The following is a 25212-nucleotide window of genomic DNA, read 5'->3' as shown; positions in this document are numbered from 1 at the left end:
CATTGTTTGCTGAACTTCTATCCATTTCTTTAATCCACCTTTGTGTTATTTCTGAGTGCTCTCCACACTTCCACACAGGTTAGAGTCATCTGCAGATTTCATAAGTGTGCAGAGTTAGGCTTGCAGGATGTTTTCTAAGGTCAGAGGGACAGCTGGTACTACCTATCTAGGTACTTATATGACCCATGTCACTGTCTGAGCACCTCACAATCATTAATGGATTTTATCCTCATAACACCCCTGTGAGGTAAGATCCCCATTTTACCCAGGTCTCTTGAGTCCCAGTCCAACACTCTATCCACTAGACCTTCCTTCCTACACTGACTCTTATTGTCCAAATGTGCTGCAATATATTTCAAGTAGATACCACAGTGAGGAGTATGTGCGGGACAGAGAGAGTGATAATTCATTCTTGCTTCCTTTTCCAACCGAGATAGCTGCAGCCTCAGATGGTGGGGCTGAAGGAGGCTTTATTCCTTGAGTAACTTCTTTGGACGTGATGGTGGAGACATATGCAGAAGTTACTGTGCACTGACTGGTGGATCTTGTGGCGCTATCAGCTGATGTTATGAGCCTTGTTTCTGTGATGCCCCAGTAAAATTTTATGTTTGATTTAGGGTTTGGAATGGCGAATTTAAAGGCACCATTGAACTTATCCAAGTAAATAACACAATGCAACAGTTCCTTCATATATTTTACATTGGTTCTGAGCAGAGCTACTGTAGGTCAGGGGTAGTCAATTGTTTTTTGTCAAGGTCCAAATGTATTGGTCAAAGTATAGTCAATGTCCAGACTCCAGAGAAAATAATACAAAAATAATAATAATAATAATGATAAATAATAAGTAAATAAAAAGATTTCGGGGTCAGTTCAAAAGCATCTGGTGGTCCGGATTTGGCTCACGGTCTGCCTATTGACTACCCCTGCTGTAGGTATCCCTGGAAGCCATGCACATGTTTTTCATGTGACCCGACAGAACATTTTAGTGTGGGCTGTGGTAAGGAAGTGCATGCTCTGCTGCTCCAATGCACCCAAGACTGAGGGTTGCTGGGATTTCATTCGATGCAACATGTGTGGGAAAAGTGGACCTGTTTACAGGCAGTGCCTAAAGGCATGGCACAATTGAGAAAAACATCATTCCTAGCCTCACAAGGACCCTTCTTTGCCAGGGGATCAAAGGATGCCAAACAACTCTGCAAGAATTGGTGAAAGCCCCTGTCATAAATATAAAGGGAAGGGTAAACCCCTTTGAAATCCCTCCTGGCCAGGGGAAAGCTCCTCTCACCTGTAAAGGGTTAAGAAGCTAAAGGTAACCTCGCTGGCACCTGATCAAAATGACCAATGAGGAGACAAGATACTTTCAAAAGCTGGGAGGAGGGAGAGAAACAAAGGGTCTGTGTGTCTGTCTATATGCTGGTCTTTGTCGGGGGATAGACCAGGAATGGAGTCTTAGAACTTTTAGTAAGTAATCTAGCTAGGTATGTGTTAGATTATGATTTCTTTAAATGGCTGAGAAAAGAATTGTGCTGAATAGAATAACTATTTCTGTCTGTGTATCTTTTTTGTAACTTAAGGTTTTGCCTAGAGGGGTTCTCTATGTTTTTGAATCTAATTACCCTGTAAGATATCTACCATCCTGATTTTACAGGGGGGATTTCTTTATTTCTATTTACTTCTATTTTTATTAAAAGTCTTCTTGTAAGAAAACTGAATGCTTTTTCATTGTTCTCAGATCCAAGGATTTGGGTCTGTGGTCACCTATGCAAATTGGTGAGGCTTTTTATCCAACATTTCCCAGGAAAGGGGGGGTGCAAGTGTTGGGAGGATTGTTCATTGTTCTTAAGATCCAAGGGTCTGGGTCTGTAGTCACCTAGGCAAATTGGTGAGGCTTTTTACCAAACCTTGTCCAGGAAGTGGGGTGCAAGGTTTTGGGAAGTATTTTGGGGGGAAAGATGTGTCCAAACAGCTCTTCCCCAGTAACCAGTATTTGTTTGGTGGTGGTAGCGGCCAGTCCAAGGACAACGGGTGGAATATTTGGTACCTTGGGGAAGTTTTGACCTAAGCTGGTAAAGATAAGCTTAGGAGGTTTTTCATGCAGGTCCCCACATCTGTACCCTAGAGTTCAGAGTGGGGGAGGAACCTTGACAGCCCCATTTTGAGTGGCAGGGCCTCCCTACTTTTGGAGGAAGGACTGACCTTGTACTTTACTGATACAAGATTGGGAAGGGGTCAAGGTAAGGGAGTAGGAACCACTGAGAGCCAGGACAGTAGAGATGGGACATGAGCACTAGTAAAGTGGGGGACACAATCAGAGATGGAGTGGGGAGAGAATAAGAGAAACTGGGGAAGGAAAATCCACAGGCAAAATTTGTTATGCAGGAATCCTAGCCACCATAGAGGGATTAGCAGGCTATCGGTCTGGCAGACCCTACAGCTGGGAAATAGGATTTGATGTGCTTAACTTCAGAAATAGAAGAGTTTATTGAAATCGCACATGGAAAGAGAGGATCCAGGGAGACAGCTGGGCTTATAGTGACTGAGAGTGCCCTACAACTGTCCAAACTACACAGCATTTTCTCAGTTCCAACACATGACAGGTTTCCTGTATTAGGTGCTATTGTGGATGAGGAAGAGAAGAGAGAGGAGTCTGTGGGTGCGTCAAACATGCATTCATTGAGGGAAAGGGACCCATGAGCTATTGGGTCTCAGCTACTTCAAAAAGAACTATCAGAAATGGGATCAAGATCTGGGGACACAGGAAGTCTCCCAGTTTGTCAGAAATGAATGAGTCAGCAAGGAAAAAGTGGGTAAACAAAAAAGAACAAGAGAGGAAGGTAAGTCAGATGGTTTAATAGCAACAACAAGGCAGTCAACTGGATGGGAGCCACAAGTAGCTGTGAACCTTTGTTTAGATGATACTGAAAATTGCAATTTAGAACATGTGCTCCATCCTGAGTGTGCGCCAGGGGCAGATGATCTTTCAGTTTTTGGATGGGCAGGATTTGGTTCTAGTGGATATCCAGGAAATGAGACAATGTTCTACGTGTGACATTTTGTAGCTCAGAGGAACTGGAGGAGAAGCCCATCTTTTTTGGTCCATTGAGCTCATGGAGTAGGGGTAGTTTTATACTTATGTGGCATCGGTGCAGAAGGTGGTAGAATTACAGCCAGGAGAGGGTTATTAGTGGATTTCAGTTATTTGAGTGTGAAGCATCATTGTATCACATCTGTGGCCCACAGCGTCAGAAGCTGAGGAAAGATCTTTTTTATAGAGGTTGCTCCTTTTTCATTAATGGCTCGACAGTTGTTTTTAATGGGGGATTTTAGTCATTTAGCTGCAGTGGCTGACAGAGCAAAGCAACTCAAAGAATTATGAGCTGTGGAAACTTACAATCAGTGTGTGATTCCACTGAGAGTGATGTTTTGGGGCATCCTAATTTAAGGAAGAAGGGGGCATTCATATTTTTTGGAGGGGAAATGGTTGGTTGATTGGACAGGGTGTTTGGGAAACTGATCTCAGTGAGCGGATGCTTCAGAATGCAGCCTCTAGAGTTTTCTTATCTCTGTCTTGGTCCGAGTTAAACTCAGGGAGTACAAAACAGTGAACTTTGGCCATGGTTACAGGAAACTAAATACGTGTTTATTTAATAACGCAGTGGCATGTGGAAAGGTCAAAGGCATCTTTATGGAACAAGAGACAGTTCATGAGTTTTGTTCATCCCAGACAGAATGGTGGGAACTGACTGAGAGGAACCTGGTGACCTCCCTACATTCCTTTTCATGACATCTGTATACATCTGATTATAAGCATTATTTAGTATTGCAGAGCCATCTGAGAAATCTTCATAGTCGACTGCAAGCTGGGGAACACATAGATACAAGCGTCTTAGAGAAAATTAAGAAGGAAGTGGTTCAGTACTGAAGGAGATAGCTGGAATAAGATAAATTTGCAAAGGACTTCAGGACAAAAGGTGGGGCAGCCTGCTGTAATGTATTTGCAGGATGTGAGGAAGAGACTGCAACAGGATATGATGGTGTTATGGGATCCTAGTGCTGGGCATGTCCACAGGGACCCTGCTGGCATGGTGAGGATAGTTCAGGAATATTACAGTGAGATCTTTTGGGAACAAATCATTCTGCCTTTCCAGCAGCAGCAGTTTTTGGATAGTATCACAGATTTTCCAACATTGGCAAATAAGGAACAGGACTCATTTGTGAGGCCAATAGAAGAAATGGAAGTACATGCAGATATCTAGTTACTGCAGAAGGGAACTTCCCCAGGAGTCGATTATTTGACAACAGAATTTTATGAGAGGTTTATAGGTCTCCCACTCTATGGTACTCTCATGTGTTTTCAGTGATGGATTACTCTTGAGGGCATTCTGCACCAAAAAATTAAAAATTCTGTGCCAAAAAATTAAAAATTATGGCATACAATATTTTAAAATTCTGCAAAATTCTGAACGTTTTATTTGTCAATAAATAAATGCGGAGGCTCCAGCATGGCATTGGCTGCATGGAGGTAGGAGATCACCCTGAAGGGCCCTGCTACACCCCAGACAAGGATGCAGCGGTGAGGCTGCACCAAACCCTGACACAGCACAAGACCTGGGCTTGCCCCAGAAACACCCTGGGGCCCTGCTCCTCTGAGCCAGGGGCACCAGGTGTGGACAGGCAGACTCAACCAGGTAGGATCTAAGTGTGAAGGGGCTCGGTGTGGGGGGAGAGGGTTCTGTGTGGGACAGTCTGTATGCAGGCAGCTCAGTGGGGGGGTCTAGGTGTGGGCAGGATCTGGATGCACAGAGACTTGTTGGGGAGGGTTCCAGGTGCAGGGGCAATGGGACACTGCAGGGATTTCCAGGTGAAGATGGTTAGGTCTCAGTGCGGGGGGTCTGGTGGGGGTGGGGCTTGATGAGGTGGGGTCTGGTTACAGCTAGTTCGGGGCCAGTGGCGTGGGGAGCTGGATATGGGTGCTCAGGGTGGTGCAGGGGGGTGGAGCTCATCAGGGTGGGGGTATGAGTGCAGGGAGCTCAGTGGGGGGTGGTCTGTGTGCAGGGGTGGGAGCCCGGAGGCAGGGGGTCTGGATGCAGGGGGCCTCCAGATGCAGGGTTTGAGGTTCAGTGGGGTGGGGTTGGGGTATGGAGTGCTAGGGGGGTTCTGGGTGTACAGGGTGAGGTTTGGCGGGGGTGTCTGGGTATGGGAGCTCTGGATGCATGGGGGTTGGGTGGATGGGGGAGCAGCTTCCCATACAGTGACCCCTTCCCCCGCAGCCGAGGAGCGATGGGGGCAGGAAGCAGGGGAGGATGCTGAGCTTCCTACAGCTGGGGGAGGTTTCTGGGGGTGAGTCTGACACAGCCCCAGCCACTCCTTGCAGGGGAAGAGGAAGTCCCGTCTTCTCCCACCTCCAGCCCAGCTGGGACTAGCAGCTGATCCTGGCACAGGGTAGGAGCCACTGGCTGAGGTGTCCCCAGGCCCGCGGTGATTTATGTCTCCACTGGCTGCTCCAGGTGCCTGAAATTATGTACCTGAGCTGCTAGGGAGGGGTGTGTGAGTGCTCTTGCAGCTTCCCTTTGCTTCCCTGTCAGAGAAGCAAAGAAATCTATGGGGAACATGAATTCTGCGCACGCACAGTGGTGCAAAATTCCTCCAGAAGAAATGGCTTGACTAGAAGCACATTGGCCTCTTTTATGAAGCCCTTTTGATTTTTTTGGCAAAAAAAAAAGGATATTTGGAAAATATCAGGAACTAGACGCCTATTTCCCTTTGAACACGAATTACAAAATTTTGACTTCTATTGTAGCCAAGAGATTGGGGAAAATAGCAAGGAAATGACTGTATCCCAGTCAGTCTAAGGCACTTAAAGGTCATATAGTGGTAGGTACTTTGTGTAGTTTGCGAGAAGTATTTGAAACTGGGCAATGGGGAGAATGACAGGGTTATGTTTTGGCCTTAGATCAGGCGAAAGCTTTTGATAGAGTGAACCTGCCTTAATTATGGTTGGTCCTTCCTCAATATGGCATTCCCTTACAGCTTATTAACTGGCTACGGCTCTTGTATGTTCATACCCTATGAATCCCTTTAGCGAATGATGGGGAAAAGGGGGGCTATACAGATGCTTTCTAGGGTACAGCAAGGTTGTCCTTTGAGTCCACGATTATATTGTTTTTCTTTGCACCCTTTGCTGTAGAGAGTGTTTGGTAACAGGGAATTTCAGGGCTTAAATACAGTAGGTGGATTAAGGGGGAGAAGAATTTCACTCTGTCAGTGGCCATTTTTGCCCATGCCGATGATGTCACAGTGCTGGTGGACAGGACAGATTCTAGGATTATATTTTTTGACAATTAACCAGCTGCAGCCGAAACTGCAATTAACATGTAGAAGAGCAATGCTTTGGGTATGGGGATTAGGGGTTGCTCTTTTGTTCTTCCAGATTCGTTGCAGATTGTGATGAGCCCTCCTGGGACCATAGAGATATTTTGAGACTCACCTTCAGTGGTGAGTCAGTAGCTGAGTTGAACTGGGAGAAGCACTTTGCCTCCTGCCAGGGTGAGGTGATGCGGCGGAAGATATGGTTCATTAAAACATTCCTGTTACCCCTTTGCATTTATGTGACTTATGTGTATCCTCCCCCTGGAAAATTGTTGGTTATTGTTTCAGATGCTCTGAAGGAATAAATATAACCTAATGAAGGGAAGCATAGACTACCTGCCAGCTAAAGAAGGGAGGTTGGGCATGGTTTTATACATTCTATAGGGTTTGCGCTGCTGGGGGCAGGGTATGGCCATTAATTTCCAGTGTAATTGGGAACTGTCACAGGGGAATAAATGGAGTAATTGGTGGGAAAAAGGGGATGCAGCTCCCAAAATGGTATTTTCTCCTGCAATAGCCCACTTACATGCAACTTGCTTTAAGATGTATTTGCCATTGGCAAAGTCAGGCAACAGCATTCCAGCGCGGTGGCTTACAGTTTAGGAGAGTGCTGTACCAGAGGGTGCTTAAGGAACATTTTCAGAACACCATTTAGCACGACTGAATTGCCCAGAAGATTGTCTCAGTGGGGCATTATTATATTTTCAAAATAAAAGAGTTCCCTTCCAGAACAGGGATATATGGTGGTGGATATTTTATGTATCAGAGGGGTAGCCGTGTTCGTCTGTATCCACAAAAACAACAAGGAGTCCGGTGGCATCCTAAAGACTAACAGATTTATTTGGGCATAAGCATTAGTGCGTAAAAAGCCCACTTCTTAAGATGCTAGAGGTAACCTGTGGGGGAAGCATATAGTATATGAAGAGTGTCCCCAGGAAGCATGCTCTGGTTCAGAGGAGACAACAGAGCACCTTTTTTTATTCTGTTTCTTTAGCATCCACATTTGGGATTTGTTGGCTTCAAAACAGTGAGTCCTGCTGTTGTGTGGCCAGACTTATGTACTGGCTTCTGAACTTTTTTAGACACTAGAGGACTCAGCATCGTGCCTCGATCACGAAGGACCGATATTTGCCATATTTTTTTTATTTGAGACTCTGGCAGTTGTTAACACTGGTTTTATACTACTTATGGCAGAGCTGCTGGTCAGCTTGTCTTCAGACACTGAACAACACCCTTGAAACTCTGGTTTACGTTATTGGTGTGGTTATTTGGTCACTGGCAATAGTGGAGAAAAAAGAATGAGTTTGGTGGAATGGTGGGTGGCATGAAGGCCTATGATATCAGATTGATCTTCTTGTTTTCAGGACAAAAAGTCTAGAGTGGGGAGAATTTGGCTGGTTTCTTTGATAATCTGTGATTCTGATTGTGACAGTAATTTGTGGGTTTTGTTTGGAAGTTTTTATTTCAATAAACATGAACAGAGAAAGAAGGTTTAGATTTTTCTGTGCTGTTTGGGCACCAGTAGAACAAGGTCATCTGAGTACAGTAGATAATTTATCTCAGATTTATTTATTGGTGTCAGAGTAACAGCCGTGTTAGTCTGTATTCGCAAAAAGAAAAGGAGTACTTGTGGCACCTTAGAGACTAACCAATTTATTAGAGCATAAGCTTTCGTGAGCTACAGCTCACTTCATCAGATGCATATCGTGGAAACTGCAGCAGACTTTATATATACACAGAGAATATGAAACAATACCTCCTCCTGCCCCACTGTCCTGCTGGTAATAGCTTATCTAAAGTGATCATCAGGTGGGCCATTTCCAGCACAAATCCAGGTTTTCTCACCCTCCACCCCCCACACACAAATTCACTCTCCTGCTGGTGATAGCCCATCCAAAGTGACAACTCTTTACACAATGTGCATGACAATCAACTTGGGCTATTTCCTGCACAAATCCAGGTTTTCTCACATCCCCCCCACCCCCATACACACACAAACTCACTCTCCTGCTGGTAATAGCTCATCCAAACTGACCACTCTTCAAGTTTAAATCCAAGTTAAACCAGAACATCTGGGGGGGGGGGGTAGGAAAAAACAAGAGGAAACAGGCTACCTTGCATAATGACTTAGCCACTCCCAGTCTCTATTTAAGCCTAAATTAATAGTATCCAATTTGCAAATGAATTCCAATTCAGCAGTTTCTCGCTGGAGTCTGGATTTGAAGTTTTTTTGTTTTAAGATAGCGACCTTCATGTCTGTGATTGCGTGACCAGAGAGATTGAAGTGTTCTCCGACTGGTTTATGAATGTTATAATTCTTGATATCTGATTTGTGTCCATTTATTCTTTTACGTAGAGACTGTCCAGTTTGACCAATGTACATGGCAGAGGGGCATTGCTGGCACATGATGGCATATATCACATTGGTGGATGTGCAGGTGAACGAGCCTCTGATAGTGTGGCTGATGTTATTAGGCCCTGTGATGGTGTCCCCTGAATAGATATGTGGGCACAATTGGCAACGGGCTTTGTTGCAAGGATAAGTTCCTGGGTTAGTGGTTCTGTTGTGTGGTATGTGATTGTCCTTGCAACAAAGCCCGTTGCCAATTGTGCCCACATATCTATTCAGGGGACACCATCACAGGGCCTAATAACATCAGCAGTATATAAAGTCTGCTGCAGTTTCCACGATATGCATCTGATGAAGTGAGCTGTAGCTCACGAAAGCTTATGCTCTAATAAATTGGTTAGTCTCTAAGGTGCCACAAGTACTCCTTTTCTTATTTATTGGTGTGTTTGGGATGGATTGAGTAACACTGAAATATCACTTTTAATTTGGTAATTAAATAATTTTGAACAGATTGAAGGTTTAATTCCAGTCTTACTCTTCTTTTTTATTTTGAAAGCATCTGTTTGCATGTTGTAGGGTTGCCAGTTTGGTTTGGATGTATTCCTGGAGATTTCATTACATGACATAATCTTTAATTAAAGATTGATCTTTTAATTCCTGGAGACTCCAGGCCAATCCTGGAGGGTTGGCAACCCTAATGTTGTTTGTTTTTATCCTGCAGTAAATGGATTTGTACATGGATTTAATTATGTCATATGTTTTGCTTCCTGTTATGTTTTACAATAATTTAAAGTCATAGCTCATGGCGCCAGACTGAGCTAAAGGCTTTTAAAAATATTTTTGCTGGTGTGTAAGTAGGTGAAGGAGCCTCATAAACTGGTGAATACTTCCCTGCTGGACCAGAACCTTTGCTGCTGTATCTCAGGATATGTCAGTGAAGCTATCTGATGTCAGTTTTCACCCGCTAAGCTTCTGGCCCCACATTTCTTAATATTTTGTGATCCATGTCAAACTTTCTTTCTTTCATTCTGAGGAGTTGAATGGATTAGAGAACTGTTAGAGAAGAACAGGTAGGTCACTGCTGTAGGTGTTGGAACAAGTTGGAAGTGAATCTGCCTCCTTCTTTTACCCCTCTCTTTATTCTTTGAAGACATGCGTTTGCATGTTTATTTTTATCCTGCAGCTGATTGATTGGTGCATAGATTTAAATTATGTCACATGCCTTGCCAACAGTTCCATTTGGCTGCAGTTGAAAGTTGAGCCTAAATTGCTAGAGTAAATCACAAGGGTTTTTTTAAGTCTACAAAAAACGCAAATATCTTTCCTCATTTTGTTGTTGTCTGTATGTTTATTGATAAGCAACTGCGCTGTAAATGTGTGCTCTGTGGTTTGTATTTTGGGAAGGGATTCAGTATGACTCTTATGTATTGTGGCGGGTGTATTGTTAGGTAGTGTAGTACTTTTCTGTTGAATCTACAGAATAATTTATTGATTTTGCTGTTAACCCTGATACCTCTGTAGCTTTTTGAATTGAGATCATCAACATATTTCTGGACTAGGATGATAGCTCCTCTGACCATATCTCATAGAAACATCTGTCATAGAGAATGAGTTTAGACAGTTCTCAGACAGATGTCCAGATTTACACAGTAGTGATTTTCATCATTTTAGCTCACGTATTACCCAGACCACAGGATATATCAGGTGTAAGTACCTGGAGGCTTTCTTTGAAGTCCCGTGTAGTTAAGTAAGTGTCTACTGGGTTTGGCAATCTTTAATAGATTTTTCTAGCAGTTGTTTTAGAAGTCTGTTTGTTCTGATGACACAGAGGCGATAGATGGAAGAGAGATGGCTCCGTCCAAGCCTGAGAGATACAAAGAGGGAGGTGTTTTATACTATGAATAGTGGAGGGAAGGTGTTTAGGATGTTCTAGGGTACATCCGTATTGCAATAAAACACCCATGGCTGGGCTCCAGCCCAAATGTCTACACTGCACTTTTATAGCCCCACAGCGCAAGCCCTGCAAACCCAAGTCAGGTGACACAGGCCAGACATGGGCATTTTATTGCAGTGAAGACATACCCCCAGATGCCTCTGGAATGGAAAAGGGAGACAACTTGGGGCAAGAGGCAAGGCAAAAGAAACAGACATCTCCTTAAAATGACCAGTTGGAGAAATAGGCCTGGCCAGTTAGGCCACAAAGATGCCTGACTAGATTAAGTTAACACACAGAATGTATATTTTAACTTTATTTTAGGAAAATGAGTCAGAGTGCAGCAACAAAAGCCAATTGCAAACAAAAAATTGACTCCGCTTCCTTGAAGGCTAAAGAATATTGACCAAGTTTTTGAAAAGTGATGAGTGACTTTGGGGGGCCTAATGTGAGATATCTTAAAGAGGCCTGATTTTCTGGCAGAGGGTCCTCAGCATTTTTTACTATATCAAAACAAAACAGCTCAGCAGTACCATGCCAACGGGTGCACGTTAGATACAAGCTTCTAGAGCTTCCTCGGTAATTCTGTTACAAAGTTTGAGTGTGTAGCACCACTGATTTAAAATTTATCTAATCTAAATTCCTGACTGAAAACTGTTTATTTTATTCAATTACTATGAACAGTAAAAAGTCTTTTGAAACATTTATAATAATGTATTACCAATCCCAGAACAAGAGACACTGCCTCAAATTAAAGTCTGACTAACAAGTCTGTCCCAGAAGTTCTTAGTGATCCCAAATAAAACCTGAGAGCTCTCAATATGAAGTGTGTGGAGTTAAATGGGAAAACTCATGCAGTGGCTCTGCAGTAGTCCCAGTCCTTCCTCCATGGTGGACCTATTCATGTCAGGACATGGGGAAGAGTAGTGTATAAAAAAAAAAAACCTGTGAAAATTACAAGCTATCACTTTAAGAGTAAGATTTCCTGGTCCTGCTCACAGGCTCAGGGGCTCTGTTGGGAAGTGTGCAATCTAAATCTTCAGTAGTTAGTCTGCAAAGAACCAGCTTGGAGTAAGGTAGGAGTGAGTTGTGCTTCTCGATCTTAGGGAGTAGCCAGCTTTGTCTTGCTCTGTTTTAGGTTCTTGTATGTGAGGGTTGTGGATTCTAAAATATAGTGTTACATTGCAACCTTCCAGAAAGAGTATTGTATGTTTTTATCTAACTTCTCGGTGAGAGTGCTGTGAACATAAGAGTCATGGGACTAGCAGGGACCTCGAGAGGTCATCTAGTCCAGTCCCCTGCACTCATGGCTAGATTAAATATTATCTAGACCATCCCTGGTTTGTCTAACCAACTCACTCACCGGTCTCTCAGGCAGGGGATGGATCTGGTGGTGATGGCCAGAGTGATAGCAAAACATGCCCTCTGCTGGTGAGCTGAACATACTGCACATCAGATTAGGCCTGAATAGAGACCGGGTGTGGTTGGGTCATTACAAAACCGAAACCTCATTTCCCCAATACTAGTTTCTCCCTACCGTTACTCACACCTTCTTGTGAACTGTCTATAAGGGGCCACTCCAAAAGAGATTTTTCCTCCCTTGGTATCCTGCTGTTAATTGATTTATCTCATTAGATTGACCTCACACTTGGTGAAGCAACCCCCATCCTTTCATGTATTTATACGTGCTCCTGTGTTTTCACTCCATGCATCTGATAAAGTGGGTTCTAGCCCACAAAAGCTTATGCCCAAATAAATTTTTTGGTCTAAGGTACCACAAGGACTCCTTGTTGTTTTTGCGGATACAGACTAACACGGCTACCACTCTGAAACCCAGAATCTTGTTTTTCTTAAATATGCTTGAAATCCACTGAGAGCTAGGGGATTTGACAGTTGTTTGTGTCTGTCCTTATACAAGCATTTTGGCCTTAATTATAAACTTGCTTATCTTGTGTGTGTTTTGAGTTTCCTCATGAAAATGTGTGAATGTGGATGTGAAAATAAATGAAATTAGTGTGCCAAGTAGTGACAAAACCATTAGGAATACAAACAAACCCATAGCCTACAGCCACTTCATCTCGGGCTCTGATCCAGCTAGATGTCAAGAGCTGCAGAGCTGGTCAGAAGTTGGACTGGAGACCTTCATGGAAAATCTAGGCAGGTGATTCATTACACAGCATTCTTCCCTCCAAGAAAGGACTGAGCCAAGGATGTTTGGTGGAGCTGTGTTAGAGGTACAATCTTTCAGATAAGTAAAAGCGAAGTCTTGTAACTAAAGATCCTATGGCACTGTTCATAAAAGTAGAGTATTCCCCTACTCAAGTACTGTTGTGTGATTTTGGTAACTATTTTCTGCCTAACTAGATTCCCTCTGCAAAATCCTTGGCTTGTCTTAAATGTAAGAGAAAGTCCACCCGCCCCCAGCCCCCCTTAGGAAATGGGGCTTCAACTCAAATAGGAGGAGCAGGCCCATTTGCATAGAATGAGTGCAGTTTGGAAATGTGCCTTCAAGAGGCCTCAGTCACAGAGGAAAGATGCTATTTTTATATTCCTCTTTGATGACACTGTAAGGCACCCAGCATGAATTCCCTAACACAGTACAGGAGACAATGCAAAATAAAAGTAGATTACACAGAAAATGAGTAACCATCAGGTAACACAACAGGAAGCTTGGTTACAAAAGAGTTAAGGATATAATACCTACAATCCATTCTCTGTGGCTGGGACCTCATGGTATTTGCACACAGAGGAGGAGAGAGAACAGGTCACATGGCAATGCCTCTTTTACCCCTCCTCCTTAGCTCCGAGATAGAAAGTGTAGCGAGGTGACGACTCACTGGCGCAGCGCTCCTGCTGATTCTCCTGAGAATTAGCTCTTCCAGCCCATAGTGCACTCTAGCAGGCCAGTGTCTTGCCTGTCACTGCCCCCCTTGTGTCCCTCCCAGACCCTAGTGCCCTCTGCAGTACCCCCACAGTTTCTGGGTTTCCCCTCCCCAGGGAACCCCCTACCCTCTATCCCCACCTTGCCTCAATAGCTACTGCCAGTCATCTAACCCCCTGCTCACTGGGGCAGACTGCAGTCTGTAAACCAGTCATCATCAGCAAGGGGGATTGGACCAGCTGCCTCTGCCTATTCCCAGGCTACCCCTCTGTAACCCCAGTACCTTTCCTGGCCTTTAGCAAGGCCTGCAGCCTGGGGGTTTTCCAGGCTGGAGCTCCCCAGCTCCTCTGGCCTTCCCCCAGCCCTGCTCCACTCTCAGCACCCTGCTCAGCTCCCAGGCAGCCAGGTCCTTCTCTCTCTACAGCTAGAGAGAGATTCTTGAGCTCCTGGCTCACGGCCCTTTTATAGGGCCAGCTGTGGCCTAATTGGGGCATGGCCCCAGCTGTGGCTGCCTTCCCAATCAGTCTAGGCTTTTCTCAGCCCCAGCCCTCTCCAAGGGCTGGCTTTAACCCTTTCCAGGCCAGGGTGGGGTGACCGCCCACAACCCCCCCCCCCCAAGACCACCTCCCCCCAGGGGTAGGGGGGGTCTCCCAGCCTGGACCAGTCACCCATGTGCCTCCAGAGCCACTCGCTTCTTTTCCGACTCTTCCAGCTGCTTACGCAAGCAGGTCTCCTCATCTACAACAGTCACACACTCTTTAGCAAGGTCCAGGGCTCTCACTTTGGCCTCACAGCACACCTGCTCTGCTGCCTCTAGCCGCTCACACAGGCCAGACTCCCCTGGGCCCTCTTCCTTCAGGGTCTGGGTGCCTACTGCGACCTGCTCCACAACAACCTGGGTCCTGGCCTCTTGCTGGGCCCACTCTGTCCCAGTCTTTTTCCACCATCCCCTGTGGGTGGCTCTCAGGCAGGTCTGCTGCCATCTCCGCAGCAGCTACCTGGCCAGGCCTTGACCCGTTTGGGTCCTCAGGCCCCTCCACCTGAGTTTGCTCTCTTCCAAGGGGGCAGTCCCTCTTTATGTGGCCCCATTCATGGCAGCCAAAGCAGGCTCGCCACCCCTTTGCTGCTTTGGGTCCAGGCTTCTTCTGTTGGTCCTTCTCAGAGCCAGCCCTCCCTGGGCTGCTGTGGGCCGTGCTCCTTGAGGCAGGGCACTCCCTCCATAGGTGCCCCCACCGCCCACAGGCCCAACACCTTCTTTGCCTCCTGACTTCCCTTGCCAGGTGGCCTCTCATAGGGGCTTGTCCCATCCCGGATGAGGCTCCCTGCCCCCATCCCAGTAGGGACAATTCACCCTTACATTTCTGCGCCGCCCATAGGTGTAACAAGCCCTGCGCTCTGCCCCAGGCCTCCTGGCCCCAGCACTGGGCTTCTCCCACCAGTCTTGGGAGTCTTTTTGGAACTCCCTCTGCAGGAGTTTCACCAGGGCCTGCTGCTCCTCCGCTAATTTCCCCAACTGTGCCTGCAAGGCCCACCATACCTCCCACTGTTTCTTCTGGTTCTCCCAGACCACATGGAGCAAGGTCTCCTGTCTCTCCTGTGTTCCATCAGTCCCCTTCTCTCAGGGCCCTGGCACCAGAGACCAGCCAAGGATGGCACAAGAGCCTTCTGCAAAGAAAATCTCAGTATATGGTGGGTCCATTGTCCCCTCCTCTTTCAAGCAGTAGTCCTAGTCCTTCCCCGCTCGGCCATAGTCCCAGTCCTTGCCTTACCCCTTGTATCGGGGGCAGACTGCCTATGCCCACATTCTCCACCACCTTGTAGCAAGGCAATGACTCACCAGTGCAGCACCTCCTGCTTGTCATCCTGGGAATTAGCTCTTGCAGCCCATAACACCCTCTGCAGGCTAGTGTCTTGCCTGCCACTGGCCCCCCATGTCCCTCCCAGACTCCAGTACCCCTTACCTCAGGGTTCTGCCCTCTGCAGTACCCCCACAGTTTCTGGGTCTCCCCTCCCCAGGGAACCCCCTACCCTCTATCCCCACCTTGCCTCCATGGCTACTGCCAGTCATCATCTAAGACCCCACACACTGGGGCAGACTGCAGTCTGTAAACCACTCATCATCAGCAAGGGGGATTGGACCAGCTGCCTCTGCCTATTCCCAGGCTACCCCTCTGTAACCCCAATACCTTTCCTGGCCTTTAGCAAGGCCTGCAGCCTGGGGGTTTTCCAGGCTGGAGCTCCTCTGGCCTTCCCCCAGCCCTGCTCCACTCTCAGTGCCCCCACTCAGCTCCCAGACAGCCAGATCCTTCTCTCTCTACAGCTAGAGAGAGACTCTTGAGTGCCTGGCTCACAGCCCTTTTATAGGGCCAGCTGTGGCCTGATTGGGGCATGGCCCCAGCTGTGGCTGCCTTCCCAATCAGCCTAGGCTTTTCTCTCAGCCCCAGCCCTCTCCAAGGGCCGGCTTTAACCCTTTCAGGGCCGGAGCGGGGTGACTGCCCTGCTACAGACAGGAACTGGTTGCACCTCCATTCTCATAACATGATAAGCTGCATTAGCTCATGTAGGCCCTGTCCAGCAATCTGAACTGAATCAGTAAATCATTTAAGTGCAGGCTTATGTCCCACACACTACACATTGCAGATTCAGAGATTGTTAAAGTCCTAAATCACTGAAAGATCTCACTGGCAATCACAGGGGCTCTGGTGAGGTTGAAAATGCCCCTAAATTCAATCCCCTTTCTTCATATGTGTGTACACACTGAAAGCAGTGTTCAAACCAATTTCAAACTGGTGGCCTTTTCAAAACATAATATTAAAAACGAATGCCAGTAACAGCCCTCTTTCACAGACTTTCCATCCACAAACCAGTGGGGCTGCATACAAAGGAGGGAATGATGTGGGGTAAGAAAGTGGACGTTAGCATTTAGAGTATTCAAGCGGCCACAAACTCCACTGAGGAAATGAAAATCTCTCTGCAGTGTCTTTTTAAAGAAGCAGGTGAGATATTCCCAACTGTACTGCAAAGGCAAGACAAAAGAAGCCAAAAATATTAGTATTGTCTGTTCTCCTTCCAATACACGCATGAGTCAGTGCAGCTCAGTTCACTGCATACCACAAAGACAGAATATCCCCCTTCACAATTAATCGCTTTAAACGCTTTTCTCTTTAAAAACAAAGTACATGTGTATGTTATGATTATCTGTTGTGAATTACCCAAAGAGGATGCTCTGTCCTGCAACTCAGATGTAAAATAGGGTAGGTAATTCAACGGTTGCTATAGTGCCTTAGTTACACATTTGTATGAAATATATAGCCACTGAAAGGCGAGAGCTCTTTATTACACCTGAACCAGCCTCAGTCTTTATATTTTAAAGATTTTCTATGACATACCTTACTTGTGCACTGAAATGAGTTATGAGTTTGAGAAGGAATGTCACAGCTCAGTTTTCTGAGGTTCTGAACCTTGGAGACTTCAATATGCAGGTTGATGTTGGCTCAAAAGGAGAAATAGAGACAGAGAAAGAGAAAGGGTTGTGATCTGAGCACGGGTCTAGGAGCCAGGAACTCCTGAGTCCTAACCCTGACTATGACACTGTTGCCCTCTATGGCTTTGGACAAGTCACATCACATCGTGCCTCATTTGCTCCATTTGTAAAATGGACATAAATATTTAATTACCCACTTTGCAGGGAGATAGTGAAGATAAGTAGCTAATGTTTGTGTAATGCTTCTCTTCTTCAAAGTGCTAACTATTATTACTGTTATCAGATAGGCCAGCACATGTCTCCTTGGAAGTGAGGGACTTTGGGAGCTTTATAAGAAGAGCTCCAACAAGACTGGTCATGTGCTTAACTTTGTCATCAAGTCTGATCTGAATATTTCAGATGTTCAGGCTCTGTTGAGTGTTATCATCTAGTTTGTTGACTAAGAAGTAATTGCGGGAGTATGTGATAGTTGTCTACAAGTATTTGAAGGAGATAAAACCCCACAAAGGTGAAGAATTGTTTAAAGTGCAAGAGACTAGCACTAAGAATAAAGGGATGGAATTCAGAAAGATAAAATGTAGACTTAATATCAGGGGAAATTTTCTAATAGTGAGCTCTGTTTGACTGTCTTGAGAGCACTGATTATGCATGTGTTGGTAGCATGTCTAGTACAATGAGGCCATGATGCTAAATGAGGCGTTTGGACACTACTGTGATATAAATATTAATTAGCAGTAGACGATGAAATAATCTCCAAAGGGATTTAATGGAAGCCCATTGCTTGAGACATTTTTAAAATTATATTGGACAGAGAGAACACACTGGAAAATATACTGTAGAGATAAGTCCAGTCCTGGTCCCAGAATGAATGAAGTAGACTTGACCCAGTAGGAATTGTACATCTCTAATTTCTATGATTCTGTGAATTATGGTATGGATAATATTTCAATCGTTGTCACATCTCCTGATCATAACAGGTGAGATCTCAGTTATGCTTCCTAGAAGTTAAATATCTCAGAATCACATTGTTTGGAAAGTGTGTGCTTCTTAGACCAGTGCATTAACTCTCTTGTGTTCTTTTGTGCTTAATGTAGAATGAGTGCCTTAGAGTGGTACAATTAAGAAAGCTGATTTTGGGCTTATGCTTTAGATGCTTTAAAAACACAAGCAAAACATTGGGTCTGGTCTACTGTTGCTGGAATGAGAATGTTAAAAAAAATTCTGAATAGTTGCTAATTATTTTCCTGATTTCCAAACAAACATTTTTACCGCCCCCCCCCCCAGTTGTATTTTAAATTAATGCTTGGAAAACATCACTGCCTTCGCAAATTCCAACTTTGGAAAACCTAGAAATCTAGCCAATAGCACTATCTAAGAGGGAAACTGTTTATGGTGAGGAAGCACTGTTTCCCTGCAGTTGTTTTAGAACTCAGCCAGTATTTCTCATGCTTTTTTGCATCCTGGAGACAGTCACAGTCTTAGGGTATGTCTACACTGGCAGAGTTACAGCGCTGGTAGTTACAGCACCGCTCAGAGAGCACTGAAGGGAATCCGCTGTTGTGTGTTCACACTGTCAACTGCCTGCGCAATAGCGTGTTCACACTTGCGGCACTTGCAGCGGCATTCGGAGCGGTGCACTCTAAGCAGCTATCCCACAGAGCATCTCTTCCTGTTCTGCTGCTAAAAGTTGTGGGATGGCAGAGGGGGTCACAGGGCATCCTGGGTCTTGTCCCAGTGCTCCATGATGTATTGCTTCTGTCATAAATATAAAGGGAAGGGTAACCACCTTTCTGTATACAATGATATAAAATCCCTCCTGGCCAGAGGCAAAATCCTTTCACCTGTAAAGGGTTAAGAAGCTAAGGTAACCTCGCTGGCACCTGACCCAAAATGACCAATGAGGGGACAAAATACTTTCAAATCTGGAGTAGTGGGGGAAAGGCTTTTGTCTGTCTGTCTGTGTGATATCTTTGCTGGGAACAGATCAAGGATGCAAGCCCTTCAACTCCTGTAAAGTTAGTAAGTAATCTAGCTAGAAAATGCGTTAGGTTTTCTTTATTTTGGCTTGTAAATTCGCTGTGCTGGAGGGAATGTGTATTCCTGTTTTTGTGTCTTTTTGTAACTTAAGGTTTTGCCTGGAGGGATTCTCTGTGTTTTGAATCTGACTGGCTGTGAGATTATCTTCCATTCTAATCTTACAGAGTGTTTCTTTTATCTTTGTTTTGTTCTTCTAATAAAGTTCTGATTTTTAAGAATCTGGTTGTGTTTTTGGGTCTTAAAAATCCAAGGGGTTTGTGCTCATCTTGTTTATTCTCAAGCCTCCCCAGGAAAGGGGGTGTAAGGGTTTGGGGGGATAGCTGGGGGAAGAGGAACTCCAAGTGGTCCTTTTCTATGGTTCTTTGTTAAATCATTTGGTGGTGGCAACATTTTACCTAATCCAAGGGCAAAGACTTTGTGCCTTGGGGAAGTTGTAACCTAAGATAGTAGAAATAAGCTTAGGGGGTCTTTCATGCGGGTCCCCACATCGGTACCCTAGAGTTCAGAGTGGGGAAGGAACCTTGACAGCTTCATATCCCAGCAATCCCTGTGCTTCCGTCTGCATTTGGCGCCATCTTTCAGCCGTTTGTGTACTGCACGCTCTGCCTCTTCGGTCTACAGGAATGGATCCCGCTTTGTTGACCAATATGCTACTTGCTCTTACTAATACGTCACGAGTGGCAGTGGAGTTATTCCTTAAATTACAAAGGCAAGAGGAGTGCGACATTGATCTCGCCACACATAGTAGCTACGACACGAGATTGCTTGTGGCATTCAAGGAGGTGCTGACCACAGTGGAATGCCGCTTTTGGGCTCGGGAAACAAACACTGAGTGTGGGATCTCATCGTCATGCAAGTCTGGGATGACTAGCAGTGGCTGCAGAACTTTCAGATGAGGAAAGCCACATTCATTGAACTGTGTGATGAGCTCGCCCCAGCCCTACGGCACAAGGACATGGGAATGAGAGCTGCCCTGTCATTGAAGAAGTGCATGGCAATTGCACTGTGGAAGCTGGCTACTCCAGACTGCTACCGATCAGTCGCTAACCAGTTTGGAATGGGAAAGTCAAGTGCTGGACTCGTGTTGACAGAAGTGTGCAGGGCCATTAATCGCATCCCGCTCCAAAAGACCATGACTCTGGGCAACATACGTGAAATTGTGGGTGGCTTTGCACAAATGCGCTTCCCTAACTGTGGAGGGGTGATAGATGGCACGCACATTCCAATTCTGGCACCAGACCACCTAGCCACCGAGTACATTAATTGGAAGGGGTATTTCTCTATGGTTCTCCAGGTGCTTGTGTGTCACCGTGGAAGTTTCACGGACATTAACATAGGCTGGTCCGGAAAGGTGCATGACGTATGCCTGGCCTGTTCAAGAAGCGGGAAGCAGGGACTTTCTTCCCGGACCAGAAGATCACTGTAGGGGAAGTTGAAATGCCCATTGTGATCGTGGGAGACACTGCCTACCCCTTAATGCCATGGCTTATGAAGCCACACACAGGGAACCTTGACAGCAGCAAGGAGTCGTTCAACAACAGGCTGAGCAAGTGCAGAATGACTATTGAGTGTGCTTTTGGCCGTTTAAAGGCCTGCTGACGCTGCCTATATGGGAGGCTGGACCTGGCTTATGACAATATTCCTATGCTTCTAGCCGTGTGCTGTACACTCCATAATATTTGTGAAAGGAAGTGTGAAAGCTTCACTCAGGGCTGGACCACTGAAGCTCAGTGCCTGGAAGCTGACTTTGAACAGTCAGAGATCAGGGCTATTAGAGGGGCGCAGCACAGTGTCATAAGGATCAGGGATGCCTTGAGGCAGCAATTTGAAGCTGAAAGCCACTAATATTTGCTGCTATACTTGGGAGTGCAGTGCTTGTAATGCTAGGAGGTGATTGTGATAGGTGCAGACAATGCACTATTAAGGTTTAAGAAAATTGCCTGTTCCTTTGCAGGGCTCTGTTTGCTTTCAATTAATGGAAGAAAGATTGCTTTCAAACCAAAACAATGATTTTATTAAAAAACAACAACCGGAGGAGAGAGACAAACAAAAAACACATCAGCAATGTGGAGGGTGGGGGAAGGGAGGGTCCCAGGAGGAGATGGGGTCCCGGGACGGTTAAAGATTTGTGTATGTCCAGGTATCATATGTAACCTTGTCCTTTGGAGTACAGTGCAGTGAGTACTGTACTTCCACAGGGCTAAACTGCAGAGGGACGGTTGTTGAGTGCATGGGTACTGGGAGTCCGCAGGGCTGGACTGTGACAGAGCAGGAGTGGAATGCCGTGGGTATAGACTGGAGCCAGGAGATTGATAAGAGTGTGTTGGACGTGTCTGGGGGGCACATGGGAAAGAGTTTTGCAACAGTGGCTGCAGGGGAGGGCAGGCGCGGAGCTGCTCGGTTTGTAGTGCTAGTAGCTCCTGTCCGCTTGGCTCTCCATAACTTTTAAGAGCTGTTCTGTGGCTTCGTTCTGGTGCATCATGTTCCCCTTTCGGTCCCTCTTCTCGCTGTCCTGCCACTCCTTCAATTCTTGTTTTGCGGCTGCGGAGTGCATCATGACATCATGCAGAAAGTCCTCTTTAGTTCTTCATGGCTGCTTTCTAATTCTGCGCAGCCGTTCAGCCGGTGATAACAAAGAGGGGGGCTGGGCTCCCACGGTCATAGCTGTGAATCCAAAATGCAACATTTTACAGAAGCAGTATTGTTTGAAACACACAGACCACTGATTCAGTGATTTAAAACACAGCCACTATTCACATACCTGTCAGTAACTGGCTGACCTCAGGCAAGCACACATGAGCCGTAAGACCCCCAGAATGGTGAGTAACTGCAGGGGCAGGGGACATCAGTGTTCCAGGAGCATACTGTACACTGGGCACATGGCTCTTGGGGAGAGCCAGCACTGGGGGGGACATGGGAGGGGCTTATAATCATTACTCTTCCCACTTTTTCCACAGGCTGTGTTCATTATGGAAGATATCTCACTGCTGAGGCTGAGCAGGGAATCAAGGGAGGGTCTTCTATAAGACTGCAGCTTCTGCCCTGGCCCTTATGCGGCTCGCCGGTGTGCAGCACTGGTCCCCCTGCTTTCTGCAACCTTCCTGCCCCCAATAACTCACTTTCAGCAATTCCCAAAATCAAAACCACTTAGGGGCGACCTCCTCTCCTGTTTGCGCTTCGTCAAGATCCAACTGCTGTGACTGGCTTGCCTCCTCCAGGGTAGAGAAGAGCTCCTGGCTGCTTGCATCTCTGACCTCCAAGTCATCCTCTGCCTCTGGGTCCCCCTCCACATCCTCGTCCAAGATTTCCTCCTCCTGGCTTGGTCCACTCTCGACTGGCACGCGAGCCACCGAAGTATCCACAGTGGCCTTCGCAGTGGAGGTGGGGTCACCACTGAGTATCGAATCCTACTCTTTGTAGAACTGGCAGCTCGTGGGCACAGCACTGGAGCAGCGGTTTGCCTCCCACGCCTTGTAGTAGGCGTTCTGCAGCTCCTTCACTTTGACCCTGCACTGCAGTGTGTCCAGTGATGAGCTGCCAAAATCTTAACAACCGGTTCCCTCCTCACCCCACGAGGGGGTCGTGGCTTGCCCCCACCCCCTCAGGACTCCTGCCCCATCCAACGCCCCACATTCCTTGACAGCCCCCCCCGGGACCCCTGCCCCATCCACCCCCCTCCCCTGTCCCCTGACTGCCCCCAGAACAGGGCAGGAGGGTCTCATGAACCACCATAGTGGGTGCCCACCCCACCCCTAAGAGCCAGAGGGACCTGCCAGGGGTGAGGTGGGGAGTCCCGGCAGTGCTTACCTGGGGCGGCTCCCAGGAAGCATCTGGCTGGTCCCTCTGGCTCCTCGGGGCGGAGGACCATAGCTGGGGGGGAGCAGGTGGAGTGGCTGCTCCCCCCACTGATCACATCAAAAGGCGCCTCCGTGGGGCCTCCGGGGCTGGAGCCCCCACGGGGAGAATTTGGTGGGTGCAGAGCCCCCACCGGCAGCTCCGTGCCCCGCCCCGTGCCCAGCCCCAGCTCACCTCCGCTCCGCCTCCGCCCCTGAACGCGCTGCCCCACTCTGCTTCTCCGCCTCCCCTGCACGCTCCCCTGGGTTACCTGCTGCGGCGCAGGCAGCCCTCCTCACGCCCCCCTGCCCATCTCACCTCCACTCCGCCTCCGCCTCCCTGGGCCTGAGTGCGAAGCCACCACCTGCTTCGCAGCCCTCCCAGGCTTCCCGTGCGAACAGCTGATTTGCGGGAAGCCAGGGGGGTGGACGAGTGGGGCGGCGCGTTCAGGGGCAGGGGTGGAGGCGAGCTGGGGCCGGGCATGGGGCAGGGAGCTGCTGGTGGGTGCTCTGCACCCACCACATTTCCCCCGTGGGGGCTCCAGCCCCGAGCCCCCACGGAGTCGGCGCCTAAGACGCCACTTTTGGACAGTTGTTAAATTTAGAAGCCCTTTTAGAACTGGTCCTTCACGGGACAACCAGTTCTAAAAAGGCTTCTAAATTTAACAACCGGTTCCAGCGAACCGGTGCGAACCGGGTCCAGCTCATCACTGAGTGTGTCCCAATCATGGCCCCTTTCTGTCATGCATTGTGAAATCTCTCGATAGGTATCATAATTCCTTCGGCTGGAGCGCAGCTGGAACTGGACAGCCTCCTCTCCCCAAATGCTGATGAGGTCCAGCAACTAGGCGTTGCTCCAAGCAGGGGATCACCTGTGCGTGGAGCAGGCCTGGCCACCTGGAAAGATGTGCTGAGAACTTGCACGCATCACCGAGCAAACAGGAAGGGGACTTTCAAAATTCCCAAGTAATTTAAGGGGTGGAGCTCACGGTTGGTCACCTGAGGGCAGGGCAGTAGAGTTCAAACCAATGACCAGAGAGGTGAGAACAGGCATTGTGGGACACCTCCTGGAGGCCAATCGCAGCACTGTAATCGACCAGGGACTCTCCACTGGCACCGCAGCACTGTAGCCCTGGTGCAGAAAGCTCTACACCTCTCGTCAGGGTGAGTTTTTTTCAGCGCTGCAATGGCGTAGTTTTCTGTGCACTGAGTGGCGTGGCAGGGTGTGCACCTCGGGAGTTACAGCGCAGAAATATGCTTTACTGCACAGAAACTTGCCAGTGTAGACAAGGCCTTAGACCCGTTGTGCCACTCCATACCTCAACGCAGCACCCTGGAATGCCCACATTCACCGCTGTCATATAAGTATGATATGCTTTGTACAAAGTATATCTTGCGAGGTATCATTTTAAAAGTCTTGATCTGTTGAACATTAATATCCTGTTGGATTGTAGGTGCTATCATGGTACATGGAGTTATGATGTATTGCTGTATGTGTCACTGAAATATGTTGTGAGGTTGGGAACACCCACAACTAGCCTTTCAGGTACAACAAGGGGGTAGCCATGGATAGCCAGACAGTGTTAATGGCTCATCAACACCCATCAAAGAAAGCATCTGCTATCACAGAGCACGTATACAGTGGAGACTGCTTGACCAATGGGAACTGCCTGGTCCCCACATCACAGCAAAAGATTTTTCCAGCAACCTAAAAGAAACTATAAAAGAGGGGAAGTGACATCATCAGTTGGCCTCTCTCCATCCCCCCTCCCTCCAACTCAACACCTGGAAGAAACGTCTGGAGGACAAAGTCTTTGAACTGGGGAGGGTGGTCCCAGGCTGGAAGACAGTTCCAGACTGTGAACTGAGGATCTGTGACGTGTTTGTACCATCCATCAGGGTGAGGCCCTGCTTGATTCAAATCCTGTTTAGTTTATAGAATTCAGACTGAAAATTTATTTTTATTTTTTAATTAACCAACTTTGAGCTCTACACTTGCTATTTATAATCATTTAAAATCTTTCTGTAGTTAATAAATCTGTTTTATATTTCACCTGAAACAGTGGGTTTTGGTTGAAGTGCTTGGGAAATCTCAGCTCAGTTTACAAAGGCTAGTGTGTGTCCTCTCCACATCGAGGAAGGGGAGGACTGGGTAATGAACTTACACTGGCCAGGCTTCTGACCAGTGCAAGACAGTACAGTTCTGGGATGCAAGGCTGGGGAGCTGGGGGGAATTGGCTGGAGCCTCTCTGTTGATAATTCTTGAGTATCTGGGAGATCATTCATGTAACTCAGTTGGGTGTGACCCTGCCTGTGGATGTCTGT

The 25212-nt window shown here is 47.0% G+C and overlaps 1 long non-coding RNA gene across 1 annotated transcript; it reads left to right on the top strand.

The window, feature by feature from the left end:
- The first annotated feature begins 858 nt into the window (after positions 1 to 858).
- Positions 859 to 24897, top strand: LOC311522082. The gene is made up of 3 exons (XR_014712052.1): positions 859 to 1461; positions 22012 to 22435; positions 23655 to 24897. It is a non-coding gene; the product is annotated as an uncharacterized lncRNA (long non-coding RNA).
- The last annotated feature ends 315 nt before the right edge of the window (positions 24898 to 25212 follow it).

This window comes from Lepidochelys olivacea, assembly GCF_965140295.1.
Source record: "Lepidochelys olivacea isolate rLepOli2 genome assembly, chromosome: 1".
In the NCBI taxonomy this organism is placed as follows: Eukaryota; Metazoa; Chordata; order Testudines; family Cheloniidae; genus Lepidochelys; species Lepidochelys olivacea.
This window is presented reverse-complemented; position numbering and strand designations above follow the sequence as displayed.